General features: G+C 43.1%; 2 long non-coding RNA genes across 2 annotated transcripts in view; both read left to right on the forward strand.

The window, feature by feature from the left end:
- Window positions 1–9,886, forward strand: part of LOC126428396 (uncharacterized) — a 380,806-nt gene extending 370,920 nt beyond the window's left edge. The window contains exon 3 of the long non-coding RNA XR_007576826.1: window positions 9,821–9,886. This is a non-coding gene — a long non-coding RNA (uncharacterized LOC126428396). The remainder of the gene's footprint in view (window positions 1–9,820) is intronic.
- A 117-nt stretch (window positions 9,887–10,003) lies between these two features.
- LOC126428381 (uncharacterized) lies at window positions 10,004–20,823 on the forward strand. Its single transcript, XR_007576825.1, has 3 exons — window positions 10,004–10,046; window positions 13,107–13,218; window positions 20,398–20,823. It is a non-coding gene; the product is annotated as an uncharacterized LOC126428381 (long non-coding RNA).
- Window positions 20,824–21,172: the final 349 nt, after the last annotated feature.

The raw sequence follows: 21,172 nt of genomic DNA on the forward strand, positions 1-21,172 counted from the left end.
GTTGGCGGTACTGACAGGCAGCCAGCACTGCGTGTAACAAATTTTATGGGCAAATTTTAGACAAATTGTAAATCATGCATTGGACAAGTATGTGCCGAAAAAGTGGGTTACGGACGGAAAAGACCCACCGTGCTTTAACAGCGTAATTCGGAGAATGCTCAGGAAGCAACGGCAGTTGCACTCGCAGTACAAGAAAGATCGGGAGAATGAGGACAGGCAAAAGTTAGTAGAGATTCGTGCCGCTGTAAAAATAGCGGTGCGCGAAGCATTCAACCACTACCACCGTCATACCTTAGCAAAAGATCTTGCTGAAAACCCAAGAAAATTCTGGTCTTACGTAAAATCGGTAAGCGGGTCGAAAGCTTCCATCCAGTCACTCACTGATCAGTTTGGCTTGGCAACGGAAGACAGCAAAACGAAAGCTGAAGTTTTAAATTTAGCATTTGAGAAATCTTTCGCGCAGGGGGATCGTACAAACATACCGCCGTTTGAGTCTCGTACAGATTCCCGTATGGAGGACATAGTGATAGACATCCATGGGGCCGTGAAGCAGCTGAATGGGTTGAAAATAAATAAATCGCCAGGGCCTGATGGGATTCCAATTCGGTTTTACAGAGAGTACTCTACTGCATTGGCTCCTTACTTAGCTTGCATTTATCGCGAATCTTTTGCCCAACGTAAAGTCCCGAGAGACTGAAAAAAGGCGCAGGTGACGCCCGTATATAAGAAGGGTAGAAGGGCGGATCCTCAAAATCACAGACCAATATCCTTAGCATCGGTTTGTTGCAGGATTCTCGAACATATTCTCAGTTCCAATATAATGAATTTCCTTGAGACAGACAAGTTGCTGTCCATGCTTCAGCACGGCTTTAGAAAGCATCGCTCCTGCGAAACACAACTCGCCCTTTTTTCACATGATATCTTTATGAAGGGTATCAGACGGACGCCATATTCCTTGACTTCCGGGAAGCATTTGACTCGGTGCTCCACAGAAGACTCCTAACTAAGGTACGAGCATATGGGATTGGTTGCCAAGTATGTGAGTGGCTCGAAGACTTCTTAAGTAATAGAACCCAGTACGTTGTCCTCGATGGTGAGTGTTCATCGGAGGTGAGGGTATCATCTGGAGTGCCCCAGGGAAGTGTGGTAGGACCGCTGTTGTTTTCTATCTACATAAATGATCTTTTGGATAGGGTGGATAGCAATGTGCGGCTGTTTGCTGACGATGCTGTGGCGTACGTGAAGGTGTCGTCGTTGAGTGACTTTAGGAGGATACAAGATGACTTGGACAGGATATGTGATTGGTGTAAACAATGGCAGATAACTCTAAATGTAGATAAATGTAAATTAATGCAGATGAATAGGAAAAAGAATCCCGTAATGTTTGAATACTCCGTTAGTAATGTAGCGCTTGACACAGACACGTCGATTAAATATTTTGTACAGTACAGCGATATGAAGTGGGACAAGCATGTAATGGCAGTTGTGGGGAAGGCGGATAGTCGTCTTCGGTTCATTGGTAGAATTTTGGGAAGATGTGGTTCATCTGTGAAGGAGACCGCTTATAAAACACTAATACGACCTATTCTTGAGTACTACTCGAGCATTTGGGATCCCTATCAGGTCGGATTGGGGGAGGACATAGAAGCAATTCAGAGGCGGGCTGCTAGATTTGTTACTGGTAGGTTTGATCATCACGCGAGTGTTACGGAAATGCGTCAGGAACTCGTCTGGGAGTCTCTAGAGGAAAGGAGGCGTTCTTTTAGTGAATCGCTACTGAGGAAATTTAGAGAACCAGCATTTGAGGCTGACTACAGTACAATTTTACTGCCGTCAACTTACATTTCGCGGAAAGAGCACAAAGATAAGATAAGATAGATTAGGGCTCGTACAGAGGCATATAGGCAGTCATTTTTCCCTCGTTCTGTTTGGGAGTGGAACAGGGAGGGAAGATGCTAGTTGTGGTACGAGGTACCCTCCGCCACGCACTGTATGGTGGATTGCGGAGTATGTATGTAGATGTAGATGTAGAACAACCGCAGAAATCAGTGTGGGACATACGATGAACGTATCCGTTTGGACAGTGACGTGAAACTTGGCGTTAATTGTCTCTGGCAGCAGGCGACCGACGCGACTGTCTTTGCTAACTGCACCACATAGCCTCCAGCGCCTCTCCTGGTCTTATGGTCATATCGGTAGGACCCTACGTAACCTTCGTGACACAGTACTCGTTAAAGCCTGTGCTATGGTAAGTGAGCGGGATTCACCTTATGAGAAAGGATTTTCGCATAGATATCGAATGCGTGTACCCGAATGGTGGCAAATCAGACTTGCATCCACTCAGTAACAACAATGATCCGTCAAGTAAGTTCGAAATGCAATTACATGTCAAGGTGGATCAAAAGCAACCCAGAAAATGCTACCAATGTGATAATAATACGGTCGCCAGCCTAATTAGTCATTAATTTTCTTCCCTGTACAAGTTGGTATATATTCATGCAAAACAACAAGTAGTAACACTGCTTAATAAAGTAGAATTTAGAACCAAAAAATATATTAAACTGATAGTTTCACATTTTGTACTGATCCGGAAAATCATGAATACACAACACTACACTATAATGTTTACTACAAAACTTTATACTGTCTATTAATCTGATTAAAATCGGACATAGGTTAGCCTAGAAATTGTACTTTCGTGCCACACACAAAATGTCAATTTTGATAAAGATAAAACACTGATAAATTTTGACATTTATATTGACTTTAACTTTTGCTGGTCAAAGCAATTTAGAACACTTCATAATTCAAATGAATGAGGGGGAGGGGGGGGGGGGACCTGAAAGTGTTTTGATCGCTGTATTTAAAAAATTTGATTACTGAATTTATTATTCATTCAAGATTTCCAGTATATAAGCTACTACTCTTTTCATCTAATTTACTGCTCATTTAAATGCCTTTAAATCTGTCTCCAAATAATAAACTTCATTACTATGTCAATACTAAAGTTATCTTTCGACGTCGTTAGACCTTCGCTGTTCATTTACTGGTTCATTAACAAAACATTTCTTTAAACACCATTCTAATATGGCTAGTTCTGCAAATAATTATTATTAACACAATTTTTAATTTTCATTTCGGGACACTCGGATTGCACAACGTTTGGAAAGGAGGATAATAAAATAATGGAAAAGTTCTGGTACAATTTAGGTCATTATTGCACCAAACAAACACAGTTCACTCTCTGATCCACACGAATACAGTACTAAAAGTTTCAACCTACTAGTATCGATGCGGCGGTTGGCGGGCGACGAGATGGCGAGGCACAGAGCACACAAACAACCACAGGTATGGCTCTTGACGTATCGGCACTGTAATTGTTCCTAGCGTAGCAATACTTTTCCATTTAGTGCCTATGGAATTTTGCCATGCTGTGTGGGCGTTGGAACGGCATACCCGAGGCTCAGTGAAGCCATGTCTTCCAGGAGAGCCTCCTCGCTCCAGAAGGTGTTGCTCAAACCAGTGCCAAACTCCAACTACTACTGTGTCCGTTGTGCCGTGCAGTGCCCGTGCGCATTTCCCCGCGCTCGCCTGCCATCCACCTTTTACCACTCCTGATAGACCAGGTATTCACCCGAGGTTTTGCATTCTGCATATCCTAACACATTGCCTACGTATGGACCGGACGCACAGTTACAATTTTAAACATCTTACAACAGTCTCAACATTTGTTACATTTCAGTTCTGTCACAATATTACTTGACATTTGACATAAACATAACCATTCACATTGAAACTTATTTACAGTTTTCTTAACATAATGGCATGAAACAAAAAGAAATGAAATCAGAACATCAGTTACACAAGTTTATCGTAAAATCAGATGAAAAGAAATACTTATAGGTACAATAGTACAGAGTCGTTGTTGTTACACCTAAACGACTGGAAAATCGTTGCCTGGTCAGGTAAGTCCCGATTACATTTGGTAAGAGCTGATGGTAGGACGCGAGTGTTGCGTAGACCCCACGAACCCGTGGACCCAAGTTGTCAACAAGGGACTGTGCAAGCTGGTGGTGCCTCCATAAATGGAGTGGTTTGTGTTTACATGAAATGGACTGCATCCCTCTCGTCCAACTGAACCGATCATTGACTGCAAATGGTTACGTTCGGCTACTTGGACACCATTTGCAACCATTCATGAACTTCATGTTTCCGAACCACGTGGGAATTGTTAAGCGCCACGTCACCGGGCAACAGTTGTTCCAGTTTGGTTAAAAGAACATTGTCGACAATTCTAGCGAATGATTTGGCAATCAAGATGGCTCCACATGATCCTGTTGAACATGTATGGGACACAACGGAGAGGTGATTTCGTTCACAAAACCTGGACTGGCAACACTTTCGCAGTCGTGGACGCCTGTAGAGGCAGCACGGCTCGGTATTTCTGCAGGGGACTTGTCGAGTCAATGCAACTGCAAAAGGAGGTCCGACACATTATTAGGTGTCCCGTGTATTTTGTCACCTCAGTTTAAAACACAAAAATTTGAACACTTTTCCTGTGAAAAATTGATATATCCAATTTTTTACGCGATTATTGCTTATCTCACTAGGGGCAAGATAGATACTGCCTACTGGAAAATTAAAGAGACCTTTGGAGGAAAGAGAACCACTTGTATGAATATCAGGAGCTCAGATAGAAACCCAGTTCTAAGCAAAGAAGCGAAAGTAGAAAGGTGGAAGGAGTATATAGAGGGTCTATATAAGGGTGATGTACTTGAGGAGAATATTATGGAAATGGAAGAGGATGTAGATGAAGATGAAATGGGAGATACGATACTACGTGAAGAGTTTGACAGAGCACTGAAAGACCTGAGTCGAAACAAGGCCCCGGGAGTAGACAACATTCCATTAGCACTACTGACGGCCTTGGGAGAGCCAGTCCTGACAAAACTCTACCATCTGGTGAGCAAGATGTATGAGACAGGCGAAATACCCTCAGACTTCAAGAAGAATATAATAATTCCATTCCCAAAGAAATCAGGTGTTGACAGATGTGAAAATCACCGAACTATCAGTTTAATAAGTCACAGTTGCAAAATACTAACGCGAATTCTTTACAGGGGAATGGAAAAACTAGTAGAAGCCGACCTCGGGGAAGATCAGTTTGGATTCCGCAGAAATGTTGGAGCACGTGAGGCAATACTGACTCTACGACTTATCTTAGAAAATAGATTAAGGAAAGGCAAACCTACATTTCTAGCATTTGTAGAATTAGAGAAAGCTTTTGACAGTGTTGAATACTCTCTTTCAAATTCTAAAGGTGGTAGGGGAAAATACAGGGAGCGAAAGGCTATTTACAATTTGTACAGAAATCTGATGGCAGTTATAAGAGTCGAGGGGCATGAAAGGGAAGCAGCGGTTGGAAAGGGAGTGAGACAGGGTTGAAGCCTCTCCCCGATGTTGTTCTTGTTGTTGTGGTCTTCAGTCCTGAGACTGGTTTGATGCAGCTCTCCATGCTACTCTATCCTGTGCAAGCTTCTTCATCTCCCAGTACCTACTGCAACCTACATCCTTCTGAATCTGCATAGTGTATTCATCTCTTGGTCTCCCTCTACGATTTTTACCCTCTATGCTCCCCTCCAATGCTAAATTTGTGATCCCTTTATGCCTCAAAACATGCCCTACCAACCGATCCCTTCTTCTAGTCAAGTTGTGCCACAAACTTCTCTTCTCCACAATCCTATTCAATACCTCCTCATTAGTTACGTGATCTACCCACCTTATCTTCAGCATTCTTCTGTAGCACCACATTTCGAAAGCTTCTATTCTCTTCTTGTCCAAACTAGTTATCGTCCATGATTCACTTCCGTACATGGCTACACTCCATACAAATACTTTCAGAAACGACTTCCTGACACTTAAATCTATACTCGATGTTAACAAATTTCTCTTCTTCAGAAACGATTTCCTTGCCATTGCCAGTCTACATTTTATATCCTCTCTACTTCGACCACCATCAGTTATTTTACTCCCTAAATAGCAAAACTCCTTTCCTACTGTAAGTGTCTCATTTCCTAATATAATTCCCTCAGCATCACCCGATTTAATTTGACTACATTCCATTATCCTCGTTTTGCTTTTGTTGATGTTCATCTTATATCCTCCTTTCAAGACACTGTCCATTCCGTTCAACTGCTCTTCCAAGTCCTTTTCTGTGTCTGACAGAATTACAATGCCATCGGCGAACCTCAAAGTTTTCACTTCTTCTCCATGAATTTTAATACCTACTCCGAATTTTTCTTTTGTTTCCTTTACTGCTTGCTCAATATACAGATTGAATAACATCGGGGAGAGGCTACAACCCTGTCTCACTCCTTTCCCAACCACTGCTTCCCTTTCATGCCCCTCGACTCTTATAACTGCCATCAGATTTCTGTACAAATTGTAAATAGCCTTTCGCTCCCTGTATTTTATACCTGCCACCCTCAGAATTTGAAAGAGAGTATTCCAGTTAACAATGTCAAAAGCTTTCTCTAAGTCTACAAATGCTAGAAACGTAGGTTTGCCTTTTCTTAATCTTTCTTCTAAGATAAGTCGTAAGGTTAGTATTGCCTAACGTGTTCCAACATTTCTACGGAATCCAAACTGATCTTCCCCGAGGTCCGCTTCTACCAGTTTTTCCAATCGTCTGCAAAGAATTCGCGTTAGTATTTTGTAGCTGTGACTTATTGAACTGATAGTTCGGTAATTTTCACATCTGTCAACACCTGCTTTCTTTGGGATTGGAATTATTATATTCTTCTTGAAGTTTGAGGGTATTTCGCGTGTCTCATACATCTTGCTCACCAGGTGGTAGAGTTTTGTCAGGACTGGCTCTCCCAAGGCTGTCAGTAGTTCTAATTGAATGTTGTCTACTCCCGGGGCCTTGTTTCGACTCAGGTCTTTCAGTGCTCTGTCAAACTCTTCACGCAGTATCTTATCTCCCATTTCGTCTTCATCTACATCCTCTTCCATTTCCATAATATTGTCCTCAAGTACATCGCCCTTGTATAAACCCTCTATATACTCCTTCCACCTTTCTGCCTTCCCTTCTTTGCTTAGAACTGGGTTACCATTTGAGCTCTTGATATTCATACAAGTGGTTCTCTTCTATCCAAAGGTCTCTTTAATTTTCCTGTAGGCAGTATCTATCTTACCCCTAGTGAGACAAGCCTCTACATCCTTACATTTCTCCTCCAGCCATCCCTGCTTACCCATTTTGCACTTCCTGTCGATCTCATTTTTGAGACGTTTGTATTCCTTTTTGCCTGCTTCATTTACTGCATTTTTATATTTTCTCCTTTCATCAATTAAATTCAATATTTCTTCTGTTACCCAAGGATTTCTACTAGCCCTCGTCTTTTTACGTATTTGATCCTCTGCTGCCTTTACTACTTCATCCCTCAAAGCTACCCATTCTTCTTCTACCGTATTTCTTTCCCCCATTCCTGTCAATTGTTCCCTTATGTTCTCTCTGAAACTCTCTACAACCTCTAGTTCTTTCAGTTTACCCAGGTCCCATCTCCTTAGATTCCCACCTTTTTGCAGTTTCTTCAGTTTCAATCTGCAGTTCATAACCAATAGATTGTGGTCAGAATCCATATCTGCCCCTGGAAATGTCTTACAGTTTAAAACCTGGTTCCTAAATCTCTGTCTTACCATTATATAATCTATCTGATACCTTTTAGTATCTCCAGGGTTCTTCCATGTATACAACCTTCTATCATGATTCTTGAACCAGGTGTTAGCTATGATTAAGTTATGCTCTGTGCAAAATTCTACAAGGCGGCTTCCTCTTTCATTTCTCCCCCCAATCCATATTCACCTACTATGTTTCCTTCTCTCCCTTTTCCTACTGACGAATTCCAGTCACCCATGACTATTAAATTTTCGTCTCCCTTCACTACCTGAATAACTTCTTTTATCTCGTCATACATTTCATCTATTTCTTCATCATCTGCAGAGCTAGTTGGCATATAAACTGGTACTACTGTAGCAGGCATGGGCTTTGTGTCTATCTTGGCCACAATAATGCGTTCACTATGCTGTTTGTAGTAGCTAACCCGCACTACTATTTTTTTATTCATTATTAAACCTACTCCTGCATTACCCCTATTTGATTTTGTATTTATAACCCTGTAATCACCTGACCAAAAGTCTTGTTCCTCCTGCCACCGAACTTCAATAATTCCCACTATATCTAACTTTAACTTATCCGTTTCCCTTTTTAAATTTTCTAACCTACCTGCCCGATTAAGAGATCTGACATTCCACGCTCCGATCCGTAGAACGCCAGTTTTCTTTCTCCTGATAACGACGTCCTCCTGAGTAGTCCCCGCCCGGCGATCCGAATGGGGGACTATTTTTCCTCCGGAATATTTTACCCAAGAGGACGCCATCATCATTTAACTATACAGTAAAGCTGCATGTCCTCGGGAAAAATTGCGGCTGTAGTTTCCCCTTGCTTTCAGCCGTTCGCAGTACCAGTACAGCAAGGCCGTTTTGGTTAATGTTACAAGGCCAGATCAGTCAATCATCCAGACTGTTGCCCCTGCAACTACTGAAAAGGCTGCTGCCCCTCTTCAGGAACCACATGTTTGTCTGGCCTCTCAACAGATACCCGTCCGTTGTGGTTGCACCTACGGTACGGCCATCTGTATCGCTGAGGCACGCAAGCCTCCCCACCAACGGCAAGGTCCATGGTTCATGGGGGCTCCCCGATGTTATTCGATCTGTATATTGAGCAAGCAGTAAAGGAAACAAAAGAAAAATTCGGAGTAGATATTAAAGTCCACGGAGAAGAAATAAAAACGTTGAGTTTCGCCGATGACATTGTAATTCTGTCAGAGACAGCAAAGGACTTGGAAGAGCTGTTGAACGGAATGGACAGTGTCTTGAAAGGAGGATATAAGATGAACATCAACAAAAGCAAAACGAGGATAATGGAATGTAGTCGAATTAAGTCGGGTGATGCTGAGGGAATTAGATTAGGAAATGAGACACTTAAAGTAGTAAAGGAGTTTTGCTATTTGGGGAGCAAAATAACTGATGATGGTCGAAGTAGAGAGGATATAAAATGTAGACTGGCAGTGGCAAGGAAAGCGTTTCTGAAGAAGAGGAATTTGTTAATATCAAGTATAGATTTAAGTTTCAGGAAGTCGTTTCTGAAAGTATTTGTATGGAGTGTAGCCATGTATGGAAGTGAAACATGGACGATAAATAGTTTGGACAAGAAGAGAATAGAAGCTTTCGAAATGTGGTGATACAGAAGAATGCTGAAGATAAGGTGGGTAGATCACATAACTAGTGAGGAGGTACTGAATAGGATTGGGGAGAAGAGGAGTTTGTGGCACAACTTGACTAGAAGAAGGGATCGGTTGGTAGGACATGTTCTGAGGCATCAAGGGATCACCAATTTGGTATTGGAGGGCAGCGTGGAGGGTAAAAATCGTAGAGGGAGACCAAGAGATGAATACACTAAGCAGATTCTGAAGGATGTAGGCTGCAGTAAGTACTGGGATATGAAGAAGCTTACACAGGATAGAGTAGCATGGAGAGCTGCATCAAACCAGTCTCAGGACTGAAGACAACAACAACAACAACAACATTGGAGAAAAACGAAAAAAATCTGTTACAACCCAGACGAAACAAACAAAGAAAAATACCAGTTATTCAGCACCAAAATACCGGTGTAGGTTTTAACGAGTTGCTTTTTCCCATTCCTAAAGTGCAGGAGAGAGATAGTTGGAGCACTTGCTACAGTGGTGCCAACCTGTTGCAGCGCACGGCAAGCGCAGCGGCGGCGGCGGCGGGGCATCCCCGCGGCTGGGCCTGGTGCCCGACGACGCGCGCTGGACCGTCTCGCGGCTGGTGGCGGCGCCGGCGGCGGCGGCGCTGTGGCAGGTGGCCGCCGGTGACGCGGACGTCGACGACGTGGGGGGCGGCGTCGGCGCCAGGGGCGTGCGCCGGGGGCAGGCGGCTCCCAACCAGCCGCTGCTCGACGAGGGGTGAGTCGCCAGTTGCGTCTCGCTGCGTCTGTGTGTTTGTTAGAGGTGGCAGCCCTGTACAGGGGTACGGCAAACAGAGCGAGGTTTCTCACGAGGTAAGACTCGAAAACGACGTTGGAGACAGAAGCAGTGAGAAATCGAGACAAGCGGGTAACTGTAGTAGCCTATCCCCTATGTTTTGAGTCTCCACATGAAGTAAGCTGTGAAGGGGGTAACATTGCAGAGCGATATGAAGTGTGACAAGCATGTAATGGCAGTTGTGGGGAAGGCGGATAGCCGTCTTCGGTTCATTGGTAGAATTTTGGGAAGATGTGGTTCATCTGTAAAGGACACCACTTATAAAACACTAATACGACCTCGTCTTGAATTCTGCACGAGCGTTTGGGATCCCTATCAGGTCGGATTGAGGGAGGACATAAAAGCATTTCATAGGCGGGCTGCTACATTTGTTACTGGTAGGTTTGATCATCACGCGAGTGTTACGGAGATGCTTCAGGAACTCGGGTGGGAGTCTCTGGAGGAAAGGAGGCATTTGAGGCTGACTGCAGTACAATTTTACTGCCGCCAACTTGCATTTCGCGGAAAGACCACAAAGATAAGAGAGATTAGGGCTCGTACAGAGGCATACAGGCAGTCATTTTTCCCTCAATCTGTTTGGGAGTGTAACAGGGAGAGAAGATGCTAGTTGTGGTACGAGGTACCCTCCGCCACGCACCGTATGGTGGATTGCGGAGTATGTATGTAGATGTAGACGTAGAAGGGAACCAAGAAAGGTAACTAAAAGTCAGCGAGAAGAAATAAGAGCTTTAAGGGGTGTCAGGCACGTTCTAGGAGGTACATTCAAAAAGGAATGCAGGACACTGTTTTCCTCGGATAATTTGTCTTCAGAAAATGCGGAACTTGTTGTGAGACGTCTCGAAATATTCCTCCTCCAGCCCCGAAAGTTCCGTGAAGCTGCGACTGGTGGCGGCCCTATACGTAACCTTCAAAATAGCGTCTATAACGGGAGGAATGTTCCGAGCAGAGTTCTCTTCGGCGGAAAACCAGAGCATTGCAGATATTCATAAGCGCTTGCAGAATGTCTGCGGAGACCTGGCAGTGAACAAAAGCACGGTGAGTCGTTGGGCGAGGCGTCTTGTCATTCTCGTAGATAGGTCACGCAAACATCCCGCATGCCGCACAGCTCTGACTGCGGTGTTGGGACGTGCGGACACTACACTACATCACTGCTCAGCTGGATGCCTCTGTCGGTAGTGCCGACACACTCTTTCATCAGTTGTGGTTCCCAAAGGTATGTGGCCGCTGGGTCCCCCGCCGCTTAGGTGAAGACTACAGAGCAGCGAAGGGCCGTATGTGCTGAATTGCTTGTGCGTTGCGAAGTTCATCGTGACCGTTTTTTCTCGAACGTCGTCACAGGCGATGAAACATTGGTTCGTAACTTCGAACCGGAACAAAAAGTTCAAAGACGCATCTTCACCTGGTAAGGTCATGTTGACGGTCTTGTGGGACTCTCGTGGCCGTTAATGTGCTCGATGTCCTCCTCGTGGCGCAACGATCAACTCTGAAGTGTGATGTGGCGCCACTCCATGGGTTTCGGTTTTTTCAGGTTGGAAGTGATGAACCCATGTTTCAATGCCTGTGACGAGCGAGTCCGACAAAAAGTTGTCACTATCCGCCTCGTAATGCGCAAGCAAATCCGAAGAGATCGTCCTTTGTTGCTCTTAATGATGTGCTGTTAGGCGGCAAGGGAGCCAGGAACACACACCTTTGAGAATACCAGTTGATGGACAGGGCTAGCAACAGAGATGCCCAGTTTTAACCGAAGTGTCTGACTGCAATACTTCGATCACCTCGAATGAGAGTGTCCGCACGTTCCAGTACTGCAGGAGCCACACCTGTGTGCGGCTGGCCAGCGAGAGGGAGAGCGGACAGGTTAGCGCGACATTGTTGCGATAGGGAAACAGGCCTCGCCCGGCGACTCGCCGTGCTTTTGTTCACTGCCAGGTCTCCGTAGACATTCTGCAAGCGTCTACGAATATCTGCGATGCTCTGGCTTTCCGCCAGTAGAAACTCGGTGACAGTTTCCTGCTTGGAACGCACCTCTGTTGCAGACTCCATTTTGAATGCTACATGAAGCGAAGCCACCTATCGGAACTTCATGAAACTATAGGCGCTGAAGCGAAAATATTTCTCCATGTTTCACAACAAATTCCGAATTTCACCGGGAAAAAATATGTTGCGTTACGTATTGAACGGCCCTCGTATTCCGTGTTTTATATTAGTTACGAGACAATTTCGTAAGAAAAGTCGCGTAACACGTTCTTCGTTAATTTCCAATTGTTATTGATCGAGTCTCACTGCCATATTCTCATGTATCGTGTAGCTAGCATTGCCATTGTTTTCTAGAACTTTATTAGTACTTCTTTCCTCACATTTTTATTGACTGTTCTGTATTAATCTTATTAATATGATTGAATCTTTCAATATTTTTCGGTATGTGATTTTCGATTCTGAAAGAGATGGTATTTTCCAAGAAGTTGGATTCATTTACTTTCTTTTTATTTTGTGGTCGTTTGTTATAATTCTACCAACTTGATCTTTAAAATCCATGACATTTTTTGTCTAGATCGATAAGTTACAGGTCTTGGTAGTAATATTTTATTTTCAAATTTCTTTGGGCTCAGCTATAACAGATTGGATATTAGCAAACATTAGCAAACGCAGATGTCATTATATAGTTCCGTTGGTTAAGGTTATGGGTGTGAAACTCTCTTCCATTCAGTCATTGCCTCTACATATTAACAGCGTAGATATTAGTAAATATCAGATACGAACAGCATCCTTGTTATAAGCCTGGATTTGTCATTACTCTAACATTCTCTCTTTGGCAGTGACAACGGCAACTTCGGAGTCTTGTTACATTTGTTGAATTGCTCTGTAGTACGTGGTGCGGCGTGCCTCTCTGTCTAATGCTTCCCAAAACGATACGAGCTCTTTCTAATATTTAAGTGACGTGCGCAGAAAACGATGCACTGCTGACAAGGTTTCCGCGTGTTCCAGGCCGGAGGCGGTGGAGGCGGAAGGCGTCCCGGAGGCGGGCGGGCGGCGGCAGGCGGGGGCGGTGCTGCTCATGTCTGGACAGCCCCCGGCCATCGACCTGCTGCAGCTGCTGGTCAGTACACCGTTGTTTCTGGAGGCGTGCGCAGAACAGAACAGAACGCATACACCAGTGTCACAGGGCAGCCCACCACGTTCTTAGCTTAACGTTACAGGTGCTCAGTAAGGATACCGTTTGCGTTGCTCATCTTGATTGCACATCCGTACACACAGTATTATAAATGTGGGTGTACGTATGTTCCACGTCTCCTCGTAAACCACTGACCCGACTTCAGCTACACTCGATACGCGCCTCACTTTCTCTCTGGAAAGAACCGCTGTGGGGGTAAGGAGGACGTACCTAGAAGTGGTCGTGCGGATATAAAGGTAGTGTAGCCCACAACGCGACAATACCCACACTTTAGCCATCCAGTATTTGAGAATCAGCGCATTTGGTGACTTGAAAACACTTTACTCATAATCTCAAATCTCCACCAAACTTTTTCTCGCTCAAAACCCCTACAAAATGACGAAAGGAAAAAAATTTACCTCTTATACCTTTTCGGTGTTCATGCCGTAAAAATTGACTCGTGGTGTTTTAATTTACTACTTACTTACTACTAACTGTATTCGTGACACATTCTGGAAACAATATTCAGATGTACAACTGAATGTCATTTTATGACACTTATCTCAAGAGAGTTCAGGAAAAAGGACGTCAGAAACATTGAACTGTGTGAAAATGAAACAGCAGGACGGAATGTGCCAGACATACAGGTGAAATATTTGTACAAATGAAAACTAAATATGTTAAATTATGTGTAAAATATATTTGAGATGCGTAATACAAGCAAAGTCACGGGTAAAAAGCTCATCCTATACGCCTGGAACGATTTCAGCCAAATTTGGTACTCACGTTAGCTACAATCTGGAAAGTAATACTGCAGAGCTAAGAGACACCAGCCTTATATTGGGGTGAGCATGATAACATAGAGTGTGGAAGGAGGACGAGGAGATGGACAAACAGCGAGGGGGAAGGAGAAGATAGGCACAGGTAGGAGGAGATGCACAGAGATAGGGTAGGGCGAAATGCAAAGGGAGAGAGAGGAGGAGATGGACGCAGAAAGAGAAGGGGAGGAGATGAGCAGGGAGAAGGGAATAACGAGATGGAGAGGGAGAGGGGGAAGGCGGAGGTGGGCAGAGACAGGAGTAGCACAAGACTGACAAAGATAGGGGCAGGAGGAGATGGACAGCTGGAAAGTAGTAGATTGAGAGAGGGAGAGGAGGAGATGCACACAGAAGGAAAGGGGATGAGATGAACAGGGAGGGAGAGTGAGGAGAAGGTGGACAAAGAGAAGGGGGAAAAAGGAGATGGACAAAAAGAGGGAGGGGTGAAGGTGATGGACAGGGACACGGGAAATGGATAGAGAGAGGAGTGGGATAGGTGGATAAAGAGCGAGGGGATGGGTACAGAGAGGGGGCTGCAGACCATGGTTCAAATGGTTCAAATAGCTCTGAGCACTATGGGACTTAACTGCTGTGGTCATCAGTCCCCTATAACTTAGAACTACTTAAACCTAACTAACCTAAGGACATCACACACGTCCATGCCCGAAGCAGGATTCGAACCTGCGACCGTAGCGGTCTCGCGGTTCCAGACTGTAGCGCCTAGAACCGCTCGGCCACTACGGCCGGCCAGCAGACCATGTCTACAGATAAAATGTAAGAGTACATAAGAAGGACAACATAGCTGACGACCATAACATAATAATAGCAATTTTCTCATATGAGCATTTTTGTGTTAGCATAAGAGCCAACACCGTATTACGAGTGGAGGCCGAAATGCACGCGAGGGAAGAACTATACTGACGTGAGGTCTGGAACATGACAAGGAATGAGAATTCAGAAAGCGGACATAATTAGTTTGATACTTAACTTTAATCGATTAAGGATGAACGTCGCTCTTGACAGTACATGATTCACAATATTATCTGTTCAGAATACATTCTTGAAGATTAGTACTTATAGTAACTGAATAGAGCGCCTTGCTAGGTCGTAGCAAATGACGTAGCTGAAGACTATGCTAAACTGTCGTCTCTGCAATTGTGAGCGTATGTAGACAGTGAACTATTTCTAGCAAAGTCGGCTGTACAACTGGGGCGAGTGCTAGGGAGTCTCTCTAGACTAGACCTGCCCGTGTGGCGGCGCTCGGTCTGCAATCACTGATAGTGGCGACACGCGGGTCCGACGTATACTGACGGACCGCGGCCGATTTAAAAGCTACCACCTAGCAAGTGCGGTGTCTGGCGGTGACACCACAAGCATCAATGTAAAGTGCTTTGTTCGTGCTTGTTCATAAACGAGTGCTACGTCGTTCTTACCAACCCAGACACGAGTTATTCTGCTTCCACAGAACCAGAATTCCATCACTTTGTAAACTTCGTTGTCTCAAATTTTGATGTCAAGTTTATCACCAATATTATTTCTGCTACTGCTCATTATTGTTATTATTATTATTATTATTATCGTATGCATCAATTACAGTAATACACATTTAGCAAAACAAAGAAATATATATAAAAATGAACATGTGAAATTATATACAGTACACAAGTTTTAAAACGGCTCAGACTACGCTCGGATGTTGATGGACTCGATCCAGCGGAGTGCCTCGTGGGATGCTTGATGGAGCTTCTCAATGCCACCAGGGAAGCGTCTGACTGGACATTCATTCACAATGTGGCTCATTGTTTGGGTGTCACCACAGTCACACACACTGTCACTTGAAAAGCCCCACTTGTGCATCTTGTATTTGCACCTACCCTCTGCAGTCCGATATCTGTTTAACTGCACCCACACCTCCCTCAGTTGGTGGTAGGCTGGAAATGGAACTGTTGGATTGTCTACAAGTTCGTGGTTTCGGGTTCTTGTAGCTTGCCATTCACTGCTCATTATTTCCGCTTTTCTATTGTCTGTGCTCAGTAAACAGATCATTCCATTCAAAAGGGCCTATAGTTCTTTCTCAGTTTTCTCTAATAATAGTATTGTCATAAGCGAATCTTATCATTGGCATTTTCTCACTCTGGATTTTAACCTCAGTCATGAACCTTTCTTTTATTTCTGTCATTTTTATCTTTGACAGAGCAGGTTCAACAGTAGTGAGGAAAGCTGCCTCTCAACCTCGCGAACTTTTCACTCTGAGCAGTAGTCTCCCGTCCTTCCATTCTCAAAATCCCGCTTGTGCGGCTAGCGAGTTGGTCCAGGCTCCAGGCCTGATCCTTACACAAGCAGTTAGTAGGCTTGAACTTATTGATGGAGTTGTTGGGTGTCCTCCTGAGGCAGGTTATGCCAAATTATGTCCAGTTGGCGCGTTAGACTGTCGAATTCCTAAGCAGCATGGAGGGCGGTGTACATAATGGTCCTGACGTTCTCAACTGGGAGAAATCATCCAAAGTAGGGTTTGGCGAGCACCAAGACAAGCAGTAGAAACTCTGGCTGTGTGCAGGCGGGTATTATCTTTCTGAAATGCAAGCCCAGAGTGGTTTGCCATGAAAGGCAATGAAATGGGGCGTACAATGTCGTTGATGCACAGTTGTGGTGTAAGGGTGCCGCAGGTGACAACCAAAGGGGTACCATTATAAATGGCAAACCAGCCTGGGCCTACATTTCGGCAAAATAATGCCCTTCTGCACGCGACGAGCGTTTCCACTCCTTCTCTTCGTGCTTCCCAAAACTTACCTTGGCTAGCAACGTCGCCGTATCTCTTCACAATCGTGAACTTTTGGAACATTATCTCATATTTTGACGATAGAACGTTCCAGTTGGACAGTATTTGGCACGATATCCCTCGGGAGAGCATCCAATAAACGTCAGTCAATTCCAAGGTGAATAAGTGCTTGCATAAGGGTCAGAGAAGGACCAACGCGTTGTTGACTGCCTCAATTTGTGAAGTTATTTCTCTTAAATAAATCATCCAATTTTTCTGAAATTGACCAACGCGTTGTTGACTGCCTCAATTTGTGACGTTATCTCTCTTAAATAAATCATCCAATTTTTCTGAAATTGTAATCATTTATTTTTCTGTACATGCACATTACATATACCGGGTACCGTTCCATTCCGATAAATTCTTCGTCTAGCGTGGTTTTTCTTTTTTCCCTTAGAGTGCTTATATAACAGACAAAAAACCTTGAAAAGCTTTCAAATTATGTGTAAAGGTTGTTGCAAGTCGCTAAGTACTCTCAAATACCTCATGAATACAGTGTAGATAATTCACGCGGAATGAGTTACTCTGTCTCAAAACATATACATACTTTTTCTGGCTGTAATAATTGACATACATACATACATACATACATACATACGTTAATACTTGTTCCATAGACCATGAATACGACATTTCATAATGATGTGGAACGTGTTACTTTAACATAAGTTTTCTTTACTCTAAGCAATTTTTTTACAGTTACTACTTCATATTAAAAAATTCATCAGTGAGTAGAAGGAGTTGGCATTCAGAAATTCTTTTAATTTGCTTTTAAATGTTTGTCGGCTATCAGTCAGATTTTTAATGCTATTTGGCAAATGACCAAAGATTTTTGTGGCAGCATAATTCACCTCTTTCTGGGCCAAAGTGAGATTTAATCCAGAGTAGTGAAAATCATCCTTTCTTCTCGTGATGCAGCTATGCACTTCGCTGTTATTTTCGAATTGGGATGGGTTATTAACAACAAATTTCATAAGTGAATATATGTATTGCGAAGGTACTGTGAATATTCCGAGGTCCTTAAATAAATGTCTGCAAGGTGATCTTGGGTGAGCTCCAGCTATTATTATTGCTTTTGTGCAATGAATACTTTCTCTCTTAATGACGAATTGCCCCAAAATATGATGCCATATGAAAGCAGTGAATGAAAATAGACATAGTAGCCTAATTTACTGATATGTTTATCACCAAAATTTGCAATAATCCTAGTAGCATAAGTAGCTGAACCTAACCGTTTCAGCAGATCATTGATGTGTTGCTTCCAGTTCAATTTGTCATGAATGTGCACACCCATAAATTTTGAATATTCTGCCTTAGCAACAGAGTTCTGTTCATAGTCTATATTTATCAATGGTATTATGCTACTGTACAGAATTGTATAAACTGTGTTTTCTCAAAATTTTGGGAGAGTCCATTTGCAGAGAACACTTAATAATTTTCTGAAAGACATTGTTTACAATTTCCTCAGTGATTCTTGCTTGTTGATTACTATACTTGTATCATCAGCGAAAAGAACTAGCTTTGCATCTTCATGAATATAGAGTAGCAAGTCATTAACATATATTTAGAGCAATAAGGGACCCAAGACTGAATCCTGCGGGACACCATTCTTAATACCTCCCCAGTTAGAAGAATCTGTTGATTTTTGCAGACTATCTGTACTGTTACTTTCAACCTTCTGCATTCTTCCAGTTAAATGTGAATTAAATGATGTGTGCACTGTCCCACTCATTCCACAATACTTAAGCTTATCTAGAAGAATTTCATGATTCACACAATCAAAAGTCATGGGAGGTCTCAAAATATCCCAATGAGTGATGTTTAGTTATTCAATGCATTTAATATTCGATCATTATAACCTCTAATGAATTTTATTTTTTATATTCGGCCAATAATAACATCAAAAATTGAAATTAAGTTTTTGTTAGCCCTGAAAGCCATTTGACAGGTAATCTGCAAATGGGGCTCTGCACCACAAACCATGAACCATGGACTTGGTTAGCCATTTAGTAATGTAGATGTTCTGTAACATCTTCTGCAAATGTTTCAAAAACCACAAAATCTGATAACCAACATATGCTTCTAAAAACAGATTTTAAGCCCATTTCTTTTAACGTCATCTTCTTCTTCTTCATCATCTTCGCCTCAAGCGTTGGGTCCTTTTTTTGTATTTCCTGTTATGGTACCCATCCTCAGTCTTCCTTGACTACTTCTCCCAACTGGCTTAAATCTTCTGATTTGGAGAGGTAATTTTTCTGCACTCATTCTTTAGAGGTGTTCAGTCTGGTTTCTCCTATTTTCTTACATTTTACTGAGAATGCTAAAGATATTCAGTTCTTACCTAATTTTCGAATTTCGAAATCTCTTGGCTCTTGTGCATCCCTTTACTACTCTGGAAAACCTCATCTGCGTTGCATCTAGACGACTTTCTTGACGTTTACTTGTAACCCACGATAAAATTTCAATCTTCTTTCTTTCCTCCTTTTTAATTTTTCAGACATCTGTTTATTGTTCCACATATATTCCAAAACTTTGCAAATTTCTTCTCTATGTCTTCGTCATACTCATGTGTGATATCACAACCTAAATAGTTAAAAGTTTGACTTTTTCTATAGTTCTATTGTAGACCACAAAATTCTATCCATAGAGGGTATTTCCCTTTGAAACCCAATGATTTTGTCTTTTTTTTGAAACCGTCAAATGGTACTCTTCTCAAAACGTACTTAATAAATTTAGTCCCCTTTGTAGATCTTCTTCATTATTCTCCAGCAGTGTGGCGTCATCTGCGTATGACATTAATGTTAATCTGAATCCCTCCATTAAAAATTTCCTTCCATTCACAATTGCATCTTCTAAATAAATGCTGAAAAGTGTGGGTGATATGCTGCACTCTTGTCTTAGTCTTTTACTTGTGGCCATAATCTGTGTTAGAGTGCCATTTATATCTAAAATTACAGTCGTGTGTTTGTACAGACTTCTTAAAACGTTTATTAGGCATTCTGGATATCCTCTTTCTCTTGTAATTCTTCAGAGTTTGTTTCTTTCAATATTATCGATTGCCTTAGCGATGTCAATGAACGCTAAATAAGTTTCACCAATACAATTTCTCCGCTTTTCGATTATTTGTTTTATTATAAATACTCTATCTGTTGTCGGTCTGCCACTCTGAAATCCCATTTGTTCTTCGCCTAATAAACTCTAAGCTATCACCTTTAAACACTCGCTTACTATTCTTGCCGCTCCCGTCGGAGGTTCGAGTCCTCCCTCGGGCATGGGTGTGTGTGTTGTTTTTCTCTTTGATTTGACATTGTTATTGTTCATTTCTTTTTGATATGTATGAAAACGTTTATTTAATATTTAAAGCTCTTGTGTGAAGAATTGTTTGACCTGCTGCCAACCCGTCCCTCGTGAGGAATTAAAGTAACAGTAAATAAAAAAGGAAAAACTGTCCAAAATTTTATCCTACTTCGCTCTACATTTTGTTCACAGAGCCAGGGAGCAATGGCGCGCGCAGCGGCCGAGTGACGAACTACGTCTGCTGAGGGGAAGTCCCGCGCCAGCGGAGCCAGTGCTGCCATAATATGAAAAGCCGGAAGGGGAAAAACAAAACGACGGCTTTCAACGTCTCTGCGGCCTCCCAGCGTTCCCCCAGACCTTCCCAACAAACGTCCCAAAAAGTAGGATAAATAGAAAAAAAGTAATGAAACCGAACTACCCTCCCGACACCTCATTACCACGAAGCCACTCTGCAAACCCCTGCAACACAACCCGACCCTGCGTGAATGTATTCTGCAGTATCGGCGCTATCTAGAGATATCTTAACCGTGTTTACTTGTACCTGCGTTACCTTTCTAGTTGTCGCGCTGATGTATCCTTTCGCGTACGTGTGTAAGCAAATAAAATTTGTCTTCTTTTTTCCTGTGCTTATTTCTTTTTTACTGTCCCTTCTCCTTCCTCGGTCCAGGGCGGACGCATTTGTCGACGCCTGTGCCTCCACTGGGATCAAATATGTGCTCTTCCCAGGTAACACATTGTCGACGGAAACCGCGACGCTAGGGAGAGAGTGTGGGTACCCTATTCTCCCACGCACGCGCGGACTGTATAGAGAGCGACGAGAGGAAACCAGTTGTAGCATCTTATTGACGGGCAGAGTACATAAGTCGGCGGCGCTGTGTAAATAAGCAAACAGCTGCGCGGAGGAGGTGTCGGCAGAATAAACTGGAGGTCCTGCCGCCAGCAAAGCAGTGGTGCGGGACGTGGAATT

The sequence above is a fragment of the Schistocerca serialis genome, chromosome 12, assembly GCF_023864345.2.
Source record: "Schistocerca serialis cubense isolate TAMUIC-IGC-003099 chromosome 12, iqSchSeri2.2, whole genome shotgun sequence".
Lineage (NCBI taxonomy): Eukaryota > Metazoa > Arthropoda > Insecta > Orthoptera > Acrididae > Schistocerca > Schistocerca serialis.